Source organism: Adiantum capillus-veneris, chromosome 9 (genome assembly GCF_014529385.1).
Source record: "Adiantum capillus-veneris isolate H3 chromosome 9, ASM1452938v2, whole genome shotgun sequence".
NCBI lineage: Eukaryota > Viridiplantae > Streptophyta > Polypodiopsida > Polypodiales > Pteridaceae > Adiantum > Adiantum capillus-veneris.
The window spans coordinates 92,443,497-92,464,352 of record NC_140939.1 but is presented as its reverse complement, the minus strand read 5'-3'; the positions used below and the strand labels follow the sequence as shown (position 1 = coordinate 92,464,352).

Here is a 20,856-nt window from a genome sequence, read left to right as displayed (position 1 = left end):
GGAAGGATATACTGCAAAGGAAAAACGTGAATGAGCTAGCATGCTAAATCATATGGCAATAAATCATAAGGGGAATACAAAGAGCATGTGGAAATGAGTAAATGCAAATAATTATGAAATATTATACTATCATTAAGGACAAATAAATTGCACTTAGCTAAAATTAATCAATCAAGAGTTTTGGGCTTATGGATGAGTCTTTCGATTAGTTATCTATGAATTAGGTTTAAAACACTCACTCTAGAACTAGCTAAGTTAGGAAGGTTATATAAATGCAAGATTCCCTAATTAGGTCTTTCGGCTTCGATTTGATAACTAACTCTCACAACTCTAAACAAAAGCTTGAATTTTCCAACGGAAGTCTTTCATTTTATTTATCTTTTCTTTTTTACATTGATTCATTTGACATGTGTACTTATTTTGTATGCCCGGAGCTTTTTACTTCTCAAAGAAAAGCACCCACACTGGGAACCTCTAGGCTCTAGTACCATAGGTAATACATGTGAGTGAAGTACCAAATCAAGCCAGGATTTCTCTTCCAACTTAAGATTTTACATTTGTGGCACTTTTGTTTTTTTCTTTCATTTCCTTTGTATTCTCACTAGTGTTCTTTGTTGTTTAAGTGAGCAAGCCTCTCTATGCTTAAAACAGTCCCAAGGTCTCAAACACTCAAATAGTTTCACTAACTGGGACTAGCGGTCAAGTAAATGAATTAACCTAAAGTCGCGGCCTCCTAACCTCAAGGCTCATCTACAAGACTAAACTCTAGGTCAATCAACTAAAGAGTTATCCCCCCCTATCAAATCACTCAAACACTGTGGTTACCCTCACCCTTTCACTGTATATAGGTGCGTGTGAGTTAGGGGACTTTTCCCATATTTCCTTATTGAAATAAAAAAACCCTCAATTAGCTAGTCATTGGGCTAGTTGAGCCAATATATATATATATATATATAAATAATATAAGTATATTATGGCCCATGCGTATGTAAATATTTCTTTGTATATAGGGCCTAAATAAAATATTTTTTCATAATTATTTTGGTATTTATTTAAATATTTCTACCTAGGTGTGTGTTATTTATGCTCTGTACATTGCCTCACCATTACCACAATTTTTCTTACCATTTTTCATACTCTTTATTCCATATAGAAATATTTTCATGTAAGCTTCTCTTATATTTGGTGTAACTCCACCCCAACAAAAATCCAAAAAAACTAGTTTTATTTCTGCGTATATTTTTTCACTATTGTGATTTTTCCCTTCCTACATCTATTTTGTTTTTTTTCTAAAAAATTAGAACACCAAAAATATTTATCTTTTTATGGTAGCCTCATAATGAGAGAGATTTCTTTTGACCCCTTTATATTTTTTCCACTTATATTATTTATATTTGACATGTGCATATTTTTTAGACCCCTCAATATTTGATTTTCTTAGTTGTACTATTCACTTATATCATGATCTCAACAATATCTTCAATTATAGACCTACCAAATAAGGTCAAGGGTAGGTGGCATGCATACATGCACTATGGAGGGCTCACTCTTGGAGGTATTCAAAAGAATCATCCAAGGAAGGACCCCACAAGGACCTTGTGCAGTGGAAAAAAACGGTCGGTTTTGCTGAATTTTTAAAGTTCACTTGCTCTCCGAATTTGAAAAGGTGATACAAACAAAAGTTGTAGCTCGTGGGCTGAACTTTTCCCTCAAATTTTTTCATATTTTTTTGAGCTACAAGCTGTGAGCTATGATTTTATTAGTGGACCCCAGTTTTCCCATGCTATGCAGCCACACTCTCTCTTCCACTTTATCATTTTCCTCTTTCACACACACTTCTCCACTCATCATCCCCACCTCTCTCACCACTCCTCTCTGCACCCTACTCACCTTCTCCTCAACCTTGAAGAATAAGAGAAACCATGGTGAACTCATACCTCCCACACACAATTCCATTCCAAAATTGACCACCTAGTCTCATTTTTCCTCCTCCAAATTACCCATATCTATAAAAAAAACCACAAAATTCATCCTCTTCTCTTAAAAGACAGCATCATGGTGGTTGATTACTCAGCTTCAATTACCTTGTCTCTCAAGGAAGGTCAAGAGTGGAGAAAAAATGTACCGTCAAAGCTAGTGGACCGTCAACAAGCGTCAAAATTGGCCCTACTCAAGACACTTGGAGCATCAACCTTGTAAGAAATCCACCTTTTCTTACCTCTTAAGAGTTTTTCTTCCTTATTTGTATCCTACATGGATACTCCCATTGTAAATATCCAATTCCATTTGTAAATTAATACTAACTCTACTAACACTAACCCACTATGAAAAGTCCTATCACCTCCATTTCTCTCCTCTCTCTTTCCCCACCAACTTCTTGATAATTCCAAGCAAAAGAAATTAGATAAATTGCTGAAAATCTAACCCAACCATGGTTAGAGGAGTAACCCTAGCCTTCAAAATTGCTATGAAAGAAGGGTGTAGCTAGCACAAAAAAGGGGGGAGAAGAAAGAGCACTATGCTATAGCTTGAGAAGCCAAGCTCAACCTCTTGAGAAGGAGCTCTTGAGCGGAATCTCATTGGCATTAGGCATATGTATGTGTTGTATTATAGGTGATTAGCAAGGGAACTCTATGCCATTGTAAGAGAGAGTGATCATTAAATTGAGAGTAGGAAATCTATCATTTCTCCTACTAGAGTAAGCCCAACATTTGTTGAATCAAGGAGGGTGAATTTGGACTAAGCATGGATACCTTGTCTCCCTTCCAACGTGAAGTCATGGACAATAATGATGTGTAAGTGTCTTGGTGTTTTATTTAAGTTCTTGATAGCTTGTCTCCGGGTATTGTTATCAATTTAGCCATAAATCCCACATGCTGTAAGAGGGCGACAGGGTGGAGAGGACTCCCCTGGCCTTAAGACAGTGATTGGGGTGGTTTTTTTCTTGTGATGAGTTGTGGTGTAATTTACTCAGGCTATGTTGAACAAATACTAATCTCACTTTGATTGGTCATGACAGATTTGTAAGAAGGCATTAGTGAAACAAGCACCCCCTTCCCCCTTCTCTCTCTTTCTTACATATATATATTTATGTTTGCTTGATCATTAACGATACACTTCAAAGCAGCCCGAGCACCATCTTTCTCTCTCTCTCTCTCTCTCTCTCTCTCTCTCTCTCTCTCTCTCTCTCTCTCTCTCTCTCTCTCTCTCTCTCTCTCTCTCTCGTGTTTTAGTGTGTGAGAGTGTTCCATTGGTGTTAGGGTTAGTGTAAATTTCTTGCTTGTTTGTGGGTTGCTCTAACGATTCTCCTCTTTTGCGTCCTAGTTCGCTCTTAAACTAGGTGGTGCCCCTTGTGTAGTTGGGATTTGGCTGGGGGTTTGTTGTTTTGGTTTGTGTTGTGTTGTGCCCCAGCCCCATTGAGCAGCACGAGAGCCTTGAAGGGTGTCTAGAGGTTGCTCTTCTTGTTGCCCGCCCCGGACCGCTTCAAATTGGTGCCCCCACGGAGGACAGGCTTGTGTATGTTTTGTGAAGGCTCAACCTTTAGCATAATCAAGTAGCTTGCATGAATCACGAGAATTTTTATGATCCCTTCATTCCCATTGCAAGGCAAAAGGTACACATAATTGTTAGTACTAAGTTGCAATTTCAGCGAGTAATTCGTAGAATTTTAGGTCCTCTTAGGTTGGTAGAGATAAACGCATCAGTAAATCCTTTTATTTTGCCTCTCATTAGGTACGACCTTAGTTTGGACATCTATATTTTTGTTTTGTTTTAAGAATTAGGTCATGCATAGACCTTGGATAATGGCCCAGGAATACAGGTTTTTCCCTTTAATTTCACTCCACACATTAAAGTAAACATTGCAATTAGTAGAAAAATCCATTTTCAACAACGTATGGTATTCATGTTTGGTGCCCAAAGAGCAGGAGAAATTCTCGCATCACCAAACCCTGTCATTCTACCTCTTATTGATTATCATAGGTCATTTGATGTGAATATTTTTATTTTGTTGTAAAATAGATTGCAATTTAGAAAATATTATTGTGTAAATCTTTTAAAGAAAGAAAAAACAAAAACGCGTCACTTTGAAATCAATTCAATGGAGAGCCAACGCCAAATGTCTGGATATCCTCTTTTCTTTGGAGAGCCTGGAGAGGATGCAAAATTATTTCTAGCGAATTTCAAGATGTCTTGCCGTATCAAGAGGATAGTAACTGATCAAGAACGTGTAGAAATGTTTGAGGTGGTCAGTAGGAAAGATGCTAGCACTTGGTTTGACTCTTTGCCTGAGGAAGTTAAAGGGAATTACACGGAAGTTTTGAATCGTTTCAAGAAATACTTCTTTGATCCCCAAAACACTCAGAAATTATGGCAAGACATTGTTTCTCATAAGCAAAAAGACTTAGATGACTACTACTTGTACAAGCAAGAGTTCCTACGTCTTTGGGCTCTATGGATACGAAATGTTGCTAACCCTGGTGATGGTGCAGAATTTCTAAAGAAGGAGAGGTTCATAGCCGAACTCTTTCCTGACCTTAAGGTAAAAGTTGAGGCGGGTGCACCTGCTACCTTTGATGCAGCTGAAACTAGGGCTGCTGAGAAATATAGGAAACTCAAGTGCTTAAGGGGGGAGGTTCCAATAGAAGGTCTTAGACCCAAAGGTAAGTCACAAGCATCAACATCTAAGGAGCTTCCTGAGGTAACGGCGAAAGTGATTGAGAAGTTAAATGAATCTTTAAGCAGCTTGTCAATTCACCTTGCACAAGCCATAGGTCCAAAGGGACAAGCAAATAAGTCTGAAGAGCGAGACCCACGACCTAGGAGAGTCTTGCAATGTTGGAATTGCGGTGAGTCTGGACATGGGATGTATAATTGTCCTTGGCCCCGTGGGGAGCCAGGGAGACCTAACTTGAATTACCCAGTGATGAATGCAGGAGAAGGAGCTGGTCAACAACCAAGGCTTCTACAAAGGCCAAATGGACCAAGACCACCTCCACAAGGGGTAGAAGGAGTTCCACCTTTGCCAGATCCAAATGTGCATGTGGTAGAGGTGACAAATTCAAATGAGGTTGACATGGAAGCCAATGGCATTAAGCGTGGCCGAGGGAAAGGTAAAGAGAAAGAAGGAGTCACATCACAGACTGACAATGGACAAGGCAAAAAGGCAAAGGAGACCAAGGAAACCAAGAGGACTCGACGTTGTATCAACCTCCAAGACTTCCCTCTTGGACATGGTATGGCTCCGTACAACTTGTTGGAAGACATGAGAGGTAAGGGTCCTGATATTTCATGGCCTCAATTTCTTGCATTATGTCCACAAGTTAGGAGGGATTTAACAAGGGCAGTTAGCACTAGGAGAAAGGTAAAAGAGAGTGTGTCTGTTGTAAAAATTGCACAAGCTGAAATGAATGAAGACATTACACCGGTGCTAGACTGTTACATCAAAGGAAGATTGGTTAGGAAAGGTCTAGTGGATGGGGGTGCACAAATTTGCATCATGACAGAGGGACTCATGCAAAGACTAGGCATGCACATCCATGAGACACCTGAAATCAAAGTCAAGATGGCAAACAATAGCAAGGCTAGGTGTGTAGGCATTTGTAAAAATGTCTTTGTAGAGGCCTTTGGCATTAAGAAAGCGGTGGATTTTTATGTTATGTCGACCAAGGGAAGTGGACCATGGCTAATGAAAATGCGAGCTTTGCAGGATTGGGAGAGTGGGAAATTAATTTGCAGGAATGACAATCATAAGAAGGTTGTCTTTGACATGAAGGAGCAACGCCAAGAGGAGCTCCATGAAGAATCATCTCAAAATGAGACGGAAGAAGGTTGGACCGATAGCACTTCAGAAGAAGAAAGTAGCGGCAGCATTACTGAAGAGGAGTCTTCCATCGAAGTCATGGGGGTAAGGTTTAAGCCAAGCAACCAAGAGACCTCTTGTCAAGGCTTGGAGGAGGTAGGTCCTCAAGAGAACGAAGGTGTTCAAGATGAAGAGATGCTGGAAGGTATGCTATCAACAACACTTACAAAGGATGAAAGAGAGGAGTTCAAATGTGTGCTAAGGAAGTTTTCTAGGCTTTTTGCTAAAGACTACACCGATGTGCGTGGATTAGATGCTGTTCAACACAAAATTGAGTTGAAGCCAGAGGCCACACCTAAGGTTCAGAAGCTACGAAGGCTAGGAGTCATCAAGGAGCAGGCTTTACTCAAGGAGGTAAGAAAGCTTCTAGCAGCAGGTTTCATTTATCCAGTGGAGAATTCAGAGTGGGTCTCTCCCGTTGTTGTCACTCCTAAGAAGAACGGAAAGTGGAGGGTGTGTGTGGATTTCCGTCCACTCAATGAGGCAACAAAAAGAGATCACTTTCCCCTCCCATTTCAGGATGAGATACTAAATGAGGTAGCTGGTCATGAGAAGTACACTGTGTGTGATGGCTACTCAGGCTACTTTCAAATAGGTATCCCATTGGAAGATCAATTGAAAACAACCTTTATCACTCCTTGGGGTTGTTATGCTTTTAGAGTCATGCCATTTGGTCTGACAAATGCTCCTGCAACATTCCAATGTTTCATGAATATGGTGTTTCAAGCATTCTTTGAAAAGTCAATTAGGGTGTTCATTGATAATTTTTGTATTTATAGCTCAAAATCATTGCATCTACAAAGGGTAGAATAAGGTTTAAAGAAGCTCTACGACATGGGAGGTCAACTCAACCCCGACAAGTGCCATATAGGTGAGGATGAAGTAATCTTGCTTGGTCATAAAGTTTCTTACAAAGACATTGAAGTGGATCCTTCAAAGGCAAAGGCTCTTATTGAGCTACCATCACCCAAGAGTCTTAAGGAGGTCATCTCATTCATTCAAAAGGTGAAGTATATGTCACGCTTCATTTACTTAGCCTCGGAGTTACTTCACCCTTTGCAAAAGTTGACACAACAAGTAGAATTTGCATGGTCTGATGAGCTTGAAGAGTACTTTTGTAACATTAAAGCCATTTTGTCAGAGCTACCAACACTCATGCCTCGTTGTTGGGAGTACACATTCTTTGTTAGCTCTAGTGCTGGGAAAGAAACAATTGGTGCAGTTTTGCTACAACAAGATCCCTATAGTACCAGGATGCGGCCCATCTACTTTGCTAGTAGGGTCATGAATGCTTTAGAGAGAGGCTACACGGAGGCAGAACTCATGATGCTTTCTCTCATGTTTGTGATAAGGAAGTTTAGATCCTACTTGCTCCCAAAACCTTTTGTAATCCTCACCGCAGAGAATTTGTTCCCTTGGGTGTCATCTCAAATGAATCTTAGTCCTAGGATCTCAAAGTGGATTATGGAGTTGCAAGAGTTTCAATACTCTTTCAAGGTAGAAGATAGTGTGCGTGCACAATTGGCAGGGATTCTCACTTATAGGGTGCATGAAAAGGAGATTAAGGTGCCTGAAGTAAAGACCCTACCATTGCCACCACCAAAAAGTATTCCTAATGCTTTTACCTTGTTCTTTGATGGAGCTTTTCGTCGAGCCACAGGAAAAGCAGGGGGAGGGCTAGTGTTGCTCAACCCAAGTGGAGAGGTGGTCATGAAAGAGAAGTTCAATCTACCAAGTTCAGCTAGCAACAATGAAGCAGAATATGACACACTACTTCATGGTTTAAAAATATGCATTGGCCATGGTATACAACGTCTCATGGTAAAAGAGGATGCACTTCTCATTGTTAAACAGATTTTAGGCATTTGGGCATGCAAGAATGAAAGCTTAAGGACAAAAGTTCATGCCATTCGTAGGATGTTTAATCAGTTTGAAGAAGTGCAACTATATCATATTCCGAGGAAACAAAATGAAGATGCCGATTTACTTGCACAACAAGCCATTGCATGTGTAAAGAAAGAAGTGCAGGTCATCATGGTGGCAGCTGCTGTGAAGCAACCGAGGTACCAGGGATTGGAGTCATTGGCTCCCATCATTGGCTACATTTTGGAGGGTGAGTTTCCACCAGACTTCACAAAAGCTCAGAAGAGGAGACTCATGAAGAAGGCAAGCATGTATCTCTTCCTAGAAGGCTCCCTCTATCAAAGAGGGAAGGATAAAGTGTGCAGAAGAGTACCAACTATCGCGGAAATTCCAGCCATTCTAAAAGGTTTGCATGAAGAGACATGTGGTGGTCATTTTTTCCAAGAATTAACTATGAAGAAGATTTTGCTTGCAGGGTATGTTTGGCCAAGTCTGCATGTGGATGTCCAACATTGGTGTAAAAGTTGTCACAATTGTCATGTAAATGGGAATAGAAGATTGATTTATGGTCCAAGGCAAATTGTGCTTGCAAATGGACCCTTTGAAAAGTGGGGCATTGATGCTATGGGTCCTCTGCCTAGGACAAAAAATGGTAAACTCTACATTCTAGTGGCTGTAGAATATATGACTAGGTGGGTGGAAGCACAAAGTGTGGCAAAGGTAAATGAGAGGACAGTGAGCAAATTCGTCTACACTCACATTTGTTGTAGATTTGGCACACCTTTGGAGATTGTTTCTGATAATGGTCCAGGGTTTAGAAAGGGATTGCTCACAGAAGTTTGTGAAGAACTTCGCATTCTACATCGTCACAGTACACCCTACTATCCCCAATCAAATGGTTTGGTAGAAAAAGCTAATGGTGTCATTGAAGGCATCATTAGAAAGATGGTGAAAAACAAGACAAAGTTGTGGGATGACTTCCTGGATGGTGCCTTGTGGGCGTATCGAACCACATATAGGGAAGCCACGGAGTTCACACCATTTCACTTGGTCTATGGTCAAGAGGCTTTACAGCCATTGAACTAAACATTCCAACAATGCGACTTCATGGCAAATCAGCACAAGATGATCAAGAAGCATGGATGGATCGACTTCTTACCTTAGCTGAGCTTGAGTGGAAAAGAGAAGCAGCATACGAGTGCTATAAGAGGAAAGCCACACAGACAAAGGAGAAGCTTGACAAGAAACTGAAGGACAAAGGCATCAATGAAGGAGATCTTGTGCTAAGGTATGACAATCGACTCGATAATCGTTTTGATGCCAAATTTGAAACAAGATGGCAGGGGCCATACATAGTCAAGAAGGCTTTCAATTCAAGTTACTATCAACTTATAGACTTGAATGGGAAAGAGCACTCCAGGAAGGTAAACGGCTATCGCTTGAAGCCTTACTTGAGTCGCCTTCTACCAAAGGATCTACCAGAGCAAAAGGCAACTATCCCATGTAAGTATTGTTCCATGAAGCATAAGTGTAACACAAACCAAAATTCCAAGGGGCCAAACAATGAAGATGTTGTCAAGGACTCTGAAGCACTCTCTTTGGAAAAGATTCTTTATGATGGTACATGAATATACCATCATCCTGGGGGAGGGCTAATGATAGCCGTTTTTCGGCTCTCTGTGATTGCCATAGTGAGTTATCCCCCCCTATCAAATCACCCAAACACTGTGGTTACCCTCACCCTTTCACTGTATATAGGTGCGTGTGAGTTAGGGGACTTTTCCCATATTTCCTTATTGAAATAAAAAAACCCTCAATTAGCTAGTCATTGGGCTAGTTGAGCCAAATATATATATATATATATATATATATATATATATATATATATATATATATATATATATATATATATATATATATATATATATAATATAAGTATATTATGGTCCATGTGTATGTAAATATTTCTTTGTATATAGGGCCTAAATAAAATATTTTTTCATAATTATTTTGGTATTTATTTAAATATTTCTACCTAGGTGTGTGTTATTTATGCTCTGTACATTGCCTCACCATTACCACAATTTTTCTTACCATTTTTCATACTCTTTATTCCATATAGAAATATTTTCATGTAAGCTTCTCTTATATTTTGTGTAACTCCACCCCAACAAAAATCCAAAAAAACTAGTTTTATTTATGCGTATATTTTTTCACTATTGTGATTTTTCCCTTCCTACATCTATTTTGTTTTTTTTCTAAAAAATTAGAACACCAAAAATATTTATCTTTTTATGGTAGCCTCATAATGAGAGAGATTTCTTTTGACCCCTTTATATTTTTTCCACTTATATTATTTATATTTGACATGTACATATTTTTTAGACCCCTCAATATTTGATTTTCTTAGTTGTACTATTCACTTATATCATGATCTCAACAATATCTTCAATTATAGACCTACCAAATAAGGTCAAGGGTAGGTGGCATGCATACATGCACTATGGAGGGCTCACTCTTGGAGGTATTCAAAAGAATCATCCAAGGAAGGACCCCACAAGGACCTTATGCAGTGGAAAAAAACTGTCGGTTTTGCTGAATTTTTAAAGTTCACTTGCTCTCCGAATTTGAAAAGGTGATACAAACAAAAGTTGTAGCTCGTGGGCTGAACTTTTCCCTCAAATTTTTTCATATTTTTTTGAGCTACGAGCTGTGAGCTATGATTTTATTAGTGGACCCCAGTTTTCCCATGCTATGCAGCCACACTCTCTCTTCCACTTTATCATTTTTCTCTTTCACACACACTTCTCCACTCATCATCCCCACCTCTCTCACCACTCCTCTCTGCACCCTACTCACCTTCTCCTCAACCTTGAAGAATAAGAGAAACCATGGTGAACTCATACCTCCCACACACAATTCCATTCCAAAATTGACCACCTAGTCTCATTTTTCCTCCTCCAAATTACCCATATCTATCAAAAAAACCACAAAATTCAGCCTCTTCTCTTAAAAGACAGCATCATGGTGGTTGATTACTCAGCTTCAATTACCTTGTCTCTCAAGGAAGGTCAAGAGTGGAGAAAAAATGTACCGTCAAAGCTAGTGGACCGTCAACAAGCGTCAAAATTGGCCCTACTCAAGACACTTGGAGCATCAACCTTGTAAGAAATCCACCTTTTCTTACCTCTTAAGAGTTTTTCTTCCTTATTTGTATCCTACATGGATACTCCCATTGTAAATATCCAATTCCATTTGTAAATTAATACTAACTCTACTAACACTAACCCACTATGAAAAGTCCTATCACCTCCATTTCTCTCCTCTCTCTTTCCCCACCAACTTCTTGATAATTCCAAGCAAAAGAAATTAGATAAATTGCTGAAAATCTAACCCAACCATGGTTAGAGGAGTAACCCTAGCCTTCAAAATTGCTATAAAAGGAGGGTGTAGCTAGCACAAAAAAGGGGGGAGAAGAAAGAGCACTATGCTATAGCTTGAGAAGCCAAGCTCAACCTCTTGAGAAGGAGCTCTTGAGTGGAATCTCATTGGCATTAGGCATATGTATGTGTTGTATTAGAGGTGATTAGCAAGGGAACTCTATGCCATTGTAAGAGAGAGTGATCATTAAATTGAGAGTAGTAAATCTATCATTTCTCCTACTAGAGTAAGCCCAACATTTGTTGAATCAAGGAGGGTGAATTTGGACTAAGCATGGATACCTTGTCTCCCTTCCAACGTGAAGTCATGGACAATAATGATGTGTAAGTGTCTTGGTGTTTTATTTAAGTTCTTGATAGCTTGTCTCCGGGTATTGTTATCAATTTAGCCATAAATCCCACATGCTGTAAGAGGGCGACAGGGTGGAGAGGACTCCCCTGGCCTTAAGACAGTGATTGGGGTGGTTTTTTTCTTGTGATGAGTTGTGGTGTAATTTACTCAGGCTATGTTGAACAAATACTAATCTCACTTTGATTGGTCATGACAGATTTGTAAGAAGGCATTAGTGCAACAAGCACCCCCTTCCCCCTTCTCTCTCTTTCTTACATATATATATTTATGTTTGCTTGATCATTAACGATACACTTCAAAGAAGCCCGAGCACCATCTCTCTCTCTCTCTCTCTCTCTCTCTCTCTCTCTCTCTCTCTCTCTCTCTCTCTCTCTCTCTCTCTCGTGTTTTAGTGTGTGAGAGTGTTCCATTGGTGTTAGGTTTAGTGTAAATTCCTTGCTTGTTTGTGGGTTGCTCTAATGATTCTCCTCTTTTGCGTCCTAGTTCGCTCTTAAACTAGGTGGTGCCCCTTGTGTAGTTGGGATTTGGCTGGGGGTTTGTTGTTTTGGTTTGTGTTGTGTTGTGCCCCAGCCCCATTGAGCAGCATGGGAGCCTTGAAGGGTGTCTAGAGGTTGCTCTTCTTGTTGCCCGCCCCGGACCGCTTCAACATGTGCATTTGTCTAGTGCAACATGGCCAATCTGCACAAGTCAAGGGTCTAGTGTAGCTAGGAGGGATAAGAGAACTCTTTCCAAACAATAAAACCTGTAATCTCCTAGTTGTCTATCTAATGGTCATCGTTTGGCTAGCACCTAGCTCCATGTGGATGGTAGAATCTATAGCACAGCTAATGGGTCTAGGGATGACATTATCCTGTGACTGTGTGTGTAGGCAATGAATTGTGTAGGTCAAGGTTCCCCAATGGATGACTCCTGTCTAGATCTAAGTCAACAACATAGTCAATGGAAATGTCTGATGAGCTATGGCTCGTGTCAACCTGTGGTGTGGTAGGTGGTCGGCTCTTCGGTAGTCAAATCTTCAATGTCCATAGTATCTCATTGAATGTGGTCGAGCTCTCCTCACATGTGGTTGTGAATGTCGAGGTCGTGTTGGCACTCGTTTTGGGATAGGCCTCTCTATAGGTTGTGCACATGGTCTAGATCTCTGTAGCATGGGTGTGGTCAAAGAAACTATAGGAAATATATGAGGATGTGCTATGTCTATGGTCTAGGAACGCAAATTTGTCTATGTCCTCTATAAAATCCGTGTGCCTCTAGTGACTCTCTAGATGTGAGCCAACCTTAGGATAAACCACCATGTGTACTGTTTCTCTCAATCCAAACGAGTGTTTCATCACTAGCTAATGGTCTAGTCTATGTCATCATGCAACGCACGTAAACATGTCTAGTAGCCCTACAATAAGCTCTCTATGGTGAGCTATATGCCGGTATATGTCCTAGGTTGCGCATAGGTAGTGCTACTCTCATAAACATCCTCTAAGGTAGGCTCTACCTGATCTCGGTGTGTCTCAAGTGTCGTGGTAGGAGTAACTCTAGGAAAACTGGTATCTGAATCCTTGGGTGTGACCTCTACTCTAGGGGGGTGGTGACAATTATATGTCTACCAGTACCTCATATGTCCCTGTCTTGTATGGGGAATCTAAATTCTCAATCTTCGCTAAATATGGTCATGTATGCCCATGAGCATCTATCTTAATGACAACCTCTGTCTGTATCATATCTGAAGGTATCTTGGTCTCTAATGGAATAGTCATAATGTCAACACTCTCATGGTAATGTGCATCAAAAATTTCAAGTGTAGGCTTTGAAGGGACATCTACCTCTATGATAGGTACACTAAAATCATCCATAAGTGTAGAATCTGGCACTCTATCTATCTCTATTGGGTTGAGTACCTGTCTTTAGCATAGGAGTAATCTCACTAGGCTATACCTCCTCTGTAGAACAAGTAGAAACATCTAGAATAGTCACTCCAGGTGGCTCTATGGTAGTGCTCTCTGGTGTACTTGTCTTATCGTCAATTTGAGTATTTGTCTCCTTCATCTCAATCACTCTAGACCTCAAGTGATCAAGTGTGCTCTGAGGTAAAATATGTCTATGTGACAGAGATTTGGGAGGTAACCTTGTAGAAGAAGTTTCTCTAGCAGATGTCTGTGGACTCTGTGTGGTCATGACTATAGGATTGTGGCCATGTAGTGGAGAATAGGGCAATCCCACCATCAAGAAATATTTGGTACCATCTGTGTCGTTATAAATCCTATCACAAGGATCTCCAACAATATATACAATAAAGCTCATGGTTGGCTCAAAACATCATGTGCTCTGCTCTCGTCGATATCTACGTCCACACTCATCAACATAAGCCAATGTGTGGTTTATCCTACGTAACTACACTATCCTAGGATGTATATGGGTGTCCAAACAATCATCGGGATGTGCTCTATCTACAATATCGTGTGGGCTAATCGGCACGGACATGTATGTGGCCTTGAGCTCATTAGTGAGGAACTCAGTCAAACCGAGGTGACGTCTTTGAACTCTAACTACCTGTCGTATTGAAGGGTCAATGTCATCCGAGAAGGTTCCTTTGGTGTAGGAATGTCCATCAAGGTCAACAAACCAAGGCATGACTCCTCTATAGGCTAAGAAATGTAGCATAAGCTCAATATGGTGCTCTCTATTCATCATGGAAACTCTATCCTTAAGTGGTACTTGCATGGTGTCTCTGGGTGGTGATCTATGTCTCATCATTGTATTCGATGCATGTGATCTAGCAGCCTTTGTGTCTAGTGTGCTTAGAGTCTGTGTGTGGCCTCTACAACCTCTATAGCATGTTGTGTAGCTTGTGATGTGGTTGTATATGTGCACGATAAATTTGGTGGTGCATTGCTAAGGCTTTGGCTCCTATGCTCCATATATGCTCTAGCCTCTTCCATGATCTTAGTAAGGTCTATCCCTAAGATGGTTTGGACGATGTGAATCCTTGAGGTGATCAAGTCGTGGTAGGTAGAGGGGATGGTAATCGGGTCTACCATAGGCTCCACAACACTACTCCATGAAGGAGAATAGCGTAGTCCACACAACGACGTATAGGTAGCCTCATTGTAAACGCTCCTATAGGTACCTCGCAAGAAACCTGGTAGGGTATGTCCAAAGATACAATCTGTGGTAGCTCAAAGGTGTCTGGACGATCCTCACAAGGGGCTAAAGTGACATGCTTTGGAATCTCCTCCGTCATGCGTCTATAAGATGTACTAAAACCATCAAAAAGGTGATCTAGCAAGGTCCGGTGCGCTCGGGCTCTAAGCATCTAGAAACTATGTGTCGGATAGTCTATGGACGGAATCTAGATATACCTCTAATGGGTGTCGACATGTGTGTGTATATCCGAAATACGTCTAACTCGCCATGAACCCACAACAACCTATCATATAGAGCCTCAGGATCCATGATAGCCAAAATCTGTCAATCTAGGTCAAATCTGGTGTCAAGGAGGTCTATAAGAAAGTGCACCAGATATGGTGTGTAATTTGAAAATCGAAATGGCTAAAATTAAGCCAAATCAAGATCTCATGTGTGAATGGGCTCTAACTAGCGTAATCTGGTCAATATCAAGACCATAAGCGAATCTCTATAGCAAATATGGGTCAGAAGTAGTCTATCATGGAATCTGCTGTCAAATCGATCCAAAGTCAAAATATCCACATGAATAGGCTCTAAAGCTCGTCAACTGGCTACATATATGTAGACCCAAATCAAAATCCATGTACGAACAGGATCTATGTATGCAATCTGGAGTAAATCAGATGTAATCAGATAAAATCTGGCAAAATCGGAATCTTCGGACGTATCTACACTAAATGTGTCTAGTCATGCATAAGGATGCCTGAATGATTCCAACCAAGTCCACAATTAAGACTCCATAGTTAGTTAAGTTATTTGTGGACAATTTGCCAGGTTGTATAGGTTGCCAAGTAACATTGTGAGTAATCGTGATCCCAAGTTTAATAATTGTTTTTAGAGGGCTATGTTTATACAATTGGTTACACAACTGAACATCAGTTTTCACATCATCTTAAAATGGATGATATAATTGAACGTTTCAACCAGGTGCTAGAGGATAGGCTATGAGCATACGTTAGAAAGAAGCAGTTGGATTGAGAAGATTATCTTCCTATTTACGAGTTTTCTTATAATAGTGCTAAGCATATGACGATTGATTTTAGCCCTTTCATGCTTATGTATGATTTTCAACTTAGGTCACCAGTTATAGTAGGATTGGCAACCAAAAAGCTTCAGTGATTTTCTCCAAGATCACATGGAAATATTGAGACTGGCTCGTCAAAATGTTTGACAAGCATAGGATCATTATAAAAAGTATATTGATGAGAAACGTGGACAAGTTACCTTCACAGAAGGGAAAGAGGTATTTTTGTGTATGCTAGAGCTTTAGAAAGTCTGAAGACTGTGCCAACACCTAAATTATCTCCAAGGTATTGTGGACATTTTAAGATACTCAAGCGATTTGGTGATATGGCCTACAAATTCTCATTACCTTTGCACTCTCGTATTCATCCCAGTATTTCATGTAAGTCATTTACGTAAATGCTTACATAAGGATGAGAATGTTATTGATCAAGAGATTTTAATTGATTTCATTGAACCTGTGTGAGAAAGTCACAATACTCCATGTGCAGGACATCATGGTTTTAATAAAACATATACTAAAGTGAAGAGCTCATTGTTTTACCAAGTACGCGAGCTGATATCTTGTTGTATGTGCGTGAATACTACAATGTCAACAGGTGAAGGTTGAGCAAACATGCTTACTTAGTGAGTTATAGCTCCTAAATGTCCCTGGTAAAAAGTGAGCATCTATATCAATGGACTTCGTCACTGCATTACCTATAACTAAAGAAAATTTGGACACTATTTTTATTGTGGTGATAGATTGATGAAAATGGCACATTTCTTTTTAAAGAAGAAGAGTGATATTGCTTTACATGTTGTTAAATTGTTTGTTAAGAATATTTTCTATTGCATGTCTGACCGTGACACTAATTCACCTCTAACTTTTGGAAGGTTACATTTCAAGCCATGGGAATAGAATTAAGAATGAAGACTACTTTTCATCCTTAAATGGATGGGAAAACGGAACGGGTAAGTCGAGTACTGGAGGACATACTTAGAATACATGTGACTAAGAGGGAGAGCAATTGCGTAGACTACTTGTCTTGAGTTGACTTTGCTTATAACAGTTCTTTGAATGCATCTATTCAAGTGGCACCTTTTGAAGCAATGCATGGTTATAACTTTCCACAACCTGAGAACAAGGTAGAAGTCTCTAAGAAAATTCTTAAGAGAATGGACCTAAACCTTGGAACATCAAGAAAACCTAGAAAACAGAAGTTGTATTATGATAAGCATAGGAGACCATTGTCCTTTGATTTATGAAGTTTGGTTTTCTTTAAGGTCATTCTTAAGCGCACTAATATGATTCTTGATAAGGATAGGTGATTGTCTCTGAAATTCACTGGTCTTTTTTAAGTTTTGAAGAGAGTCGGATCACTTGCTTATAAACTTGGACTACTTACGCTTGTTAAAGTACATCCAATTTTTCACGTAAGTTTGTTGAAGAAGTATGTGTCTAATCCTCAACATGCTTTCCAGGATAATTATAATTTTCGTGATGATGGGCCATTGAAGATAAAACTAGAAACCATTCTAAATCAGAGAGTTAGACAACTTAAAAGTAAAAGTTTTGTTGAAGTTTTGCTTAAGTGGGATATGTATCCTGCAGAAGATACCTCCTGTGTTGATTTAGATGTATTGCATGTTAAATACTCGTCTTTTCAACTTTGAGAACATAGTTAATTTTGATAAGGAGAGAATGTAATAGATTACTTTTATTTATTTTTAGATAACTTCTATATGAAAGAGTTTTTGGTTGTTTTAAAGTTTGCCAACAATTTAGGAGTTCATGCTAATTGTTTTTCTTCAGTTCCAAATTTTGGTACGAGACACGCTCTGGGAGCCACTTTTGAAGGTGTTAAAACGAGATTTTGGAAAAGTTGTGTGTAAAAAATGCAACTCATTTCCTTGAGTATTTCCAGATTCCATCGTTTTGATGCTCATTGAAGCTCATAGATTAAGGAAAAAGTAAAAAAATACATGTTTCACATTGTTTTGGGAGCAATTATGAACTTGAAGATTGATTTTTGGAGAATCTGAGCAGGATGTGACCTTTTGCGTCACATGATCATCAGAGAGCGTGACAAGGCGAACAACTTCATATGAAGCAATCCCAAACATATTTGAAGCCGATTAGGAGGTACGAGCCGTTGAAAAGACTTGTTATTTTTTTAGATTCGCATGTATTGGATATTATTGGTGTCGTTTTATGATTGTGTGCAAGAGGACTCCTTTCAACCCTAGTTTTCGCCTTGCTTGACTAAAGATTGGACTTGACTACAAAAATAGCTACTTTTTTGGCTAGCTATTCTCGGGAATGGCCTTTATCATCAAAAGAGGCTGCATGATCATGATTGTGATTGAGAGTAGGATCGTGATTGTGATTACGATTGTGTGAGATTGGGATTGGGACCGGGAATGAGACACGATTGATAGTGAGATAGCTCGAACATGATCGAGAGGTTATGATAGGAGCTAAGCTCCTTCTATAATCAGCATACATCAATATAGATTCTCTATTTTGTCCTATCTATTCTACGTACTTTGTCAATTTTATGTTTGTCAATCTAATTAGCACCCGTGTCTCATCACATTCTAAGTGCACGTTGCCATAGTAAGAGGGCCATGGAATATGTTTTATAGGAAGTTCGATATACTCCGGACGAGTTTCCAAAGAATTACTTCTTGCATACCAAGAATGATTCTCTCTAAAAGAGCAAATTCTGTAGAGAACAAAACACTTCTTGCTTAAACCGTTCAGAAACATTTCTCTTAGGCTAGGTTCAGACGGGGCGAGAGGTGCAGGTGGGAGGATCCACCATGTTGTTAGATGATTGGCCAGCAAAAGGAAACTTCATTTTCGGACCCACGTAAAATTGGGCGAGCCCCCCCCCCCCCCCCCAAAAAAACTTGTGCTTTCAGTACAAGTTTTGTGCCTCCCATCTTGTGTGAAGCTTCAAGGCGAGGAAGCGAAAACAAGTGTTCCTACCGGCGGGCTCGTCTGAACCCACCCTTAACGAGGCGAAATTCTGTTAGATCAAATCACGGAACTAAGGGGTGATCCAACAGCAGCGATCACCATCGATCTGCGACGCTTGATCTGAACCTTACATCCCCCTCAATCACTCCATCTCTTATTCGAGACAAGGTAGGGCATGGTGATCCAACGGCCGAGATCATCCCCGATCTCCGACACCTGATCTGAACCTTAGACCCCCTCAAATCACCCCGTCTCTTATGCGAGACATACATGTTAGGGGATGCACAAATAAGGAAAAAGCAGAAACACCTTTCTTCATACCCATAAAAGTTTTGATTCTCCACAGCATAAACATGAAAGCTTCTCATGCTTGCCACGAATTTTGAGAAGCATGTTAACCTTGCAATCGAGGCAAAGGATAACCTGATACAGCTTCCTTGCATTAGAGCTTTTCCTGAAATTGGAGCAACAAGTACAAGGTAATATCAAAATACAAAGGGGGTCCTACAAACCACAGTTTTTCATGCTTCACAGAGGCTTGTCCTCCTCAGCGATGATTCGGTTATTCTTTGCATCATAACCTGAGCTTGCTCTGAATCAGGTTGAGCAATGAAAAACACATGACCTACTCCATGTGCCATAACCATATCAACATGACAACCAGCATCCTTTAGAGCACGCACATACTAAAGCCCCACAAATGAAGCGCATCGTTGTCGGCCAGCGTCACAAGTGCTTTAGGCAGTACAAAAACAGAATCCCGGCAGGTGATAGCAGGGAGGGGGTTGAAGTAAGGGTTATCCTTACTTGATCCCACAGGAAGTACAAGGGTAAGACATGAATCTGCAAGCGCCCAATTCATTAAATCATCTTGATAGCAGTCAAGCTCCTCTTGCGTCCTAGTGCTCTTCATAAACCCTGGGAGTATGAGAATCATCCCTCTGATGCACATAGGTTCCCATGATGCAGATGACAAGGGCTTGTTGAAGGCCCTCGTCGTGACATGATGTGCAAGAGCACCTCCTGCACTCTCTCCAGCAATGAAGCATTTGGAAAAATCTGCATTTACAAGCCATGGATCCATGAGCTCATGTTTACCCTCACCTTGAAGGAGAGCTTGAGAATGGAGCCATTGAAGAGCAGAGAAACCATCATCCATGGAGGTAGGGACGCGATGATCGGGGGCCAGGCGGTAGCTTGCGGAGATGCAAATGGAGCTGGATCGTTTAGCCATCTCTGAGCAGAAGAAATGGAAATTCGACCAGGCAGGGCTTCCGAACACAAAGCCACCGCCATGGAAGTACAGAACAATGGAAAGCTTTGGCTTCTGAGAAGGAGGGGGGTAAGAGGGGAGGAAGAGGCGAGCCCACAGCCCCAGCCCTTCGTTGAGAGTGATGTCTTTTGAAGCTACGCCATCTGCACCAGGCTGTGGAGATGGTGGAAGCAAGGGTTGGATCTCATTCCTGCATACAGACCCGTCCTTGTAGACGCAGAGGAAGGGGGACATATCAACCTCCACCTCCTTGCCTGCGTCGGCCATATGCATAGCTCAAAGGGTGCGCACATGAAGATTTACCACCAAGGAATTCTCTGCAGCCGAAAATTTAGCACGCTGCCGCCAAGCCCTCTTCGCGCACACAATCTACTCATCTCCATCGAATAGGCTCTCCCTCCCTCAACACTAAAGGGCACGGGAGAAAAGAGATGGATCCGCGGTGGGGTCCAAAGGGGGAATCTCGAGGCGGATGGATGGCGGAAAAAAAGCGGAAAAAAATAGGCGCAAATTGTAAGCTCAAAGACTCGAACCCGCACCACCACCATGAGAAGCCAATGCTCTAACCGCTACACCCGCGACGGAAAAGTTGACATTCGGGCAAACCAAATAATGATAAATAAACTCGGACAATCCCCCTTGCTTGTCCGAGTTTACCTTTCCGTGTCCTAGTTTACCTCGGTATCTTACGGTTGCGCACGTCTCGATCGCCATGTCTTGACTTTGCTGTCGTGGATCCCACCGCTTGAGCTTCAAAAATTTCCCGTGCCCTTTAGTGCTAAGGCTCTCCCTCCCCTTCGCTTTTTGCGAGATTGGTGGGCCACAGCGGCTAACTACGTCCCAAGCCCTACTTTGACGGGTTTGCCGCAGCGGGATGAAGATTCTTGCCACATAGTTCTC

At 40.8% G+C, this 20,856-nt stretch overlaps 1 pseudogene; it reads right to left on the bottom strand.

The window, feature by feature from the left end:
- Positions 1 to 19,097: 19,097 nt before the first annotated feature.
- On the bottom strand, positions 19,098 to 20,365 carry LOC147450809 (putative carboxylesterase 13; annotated as a pseudogene).
- Positions 20,366 to 20,856: the final 491 nt, after the last annotated feature.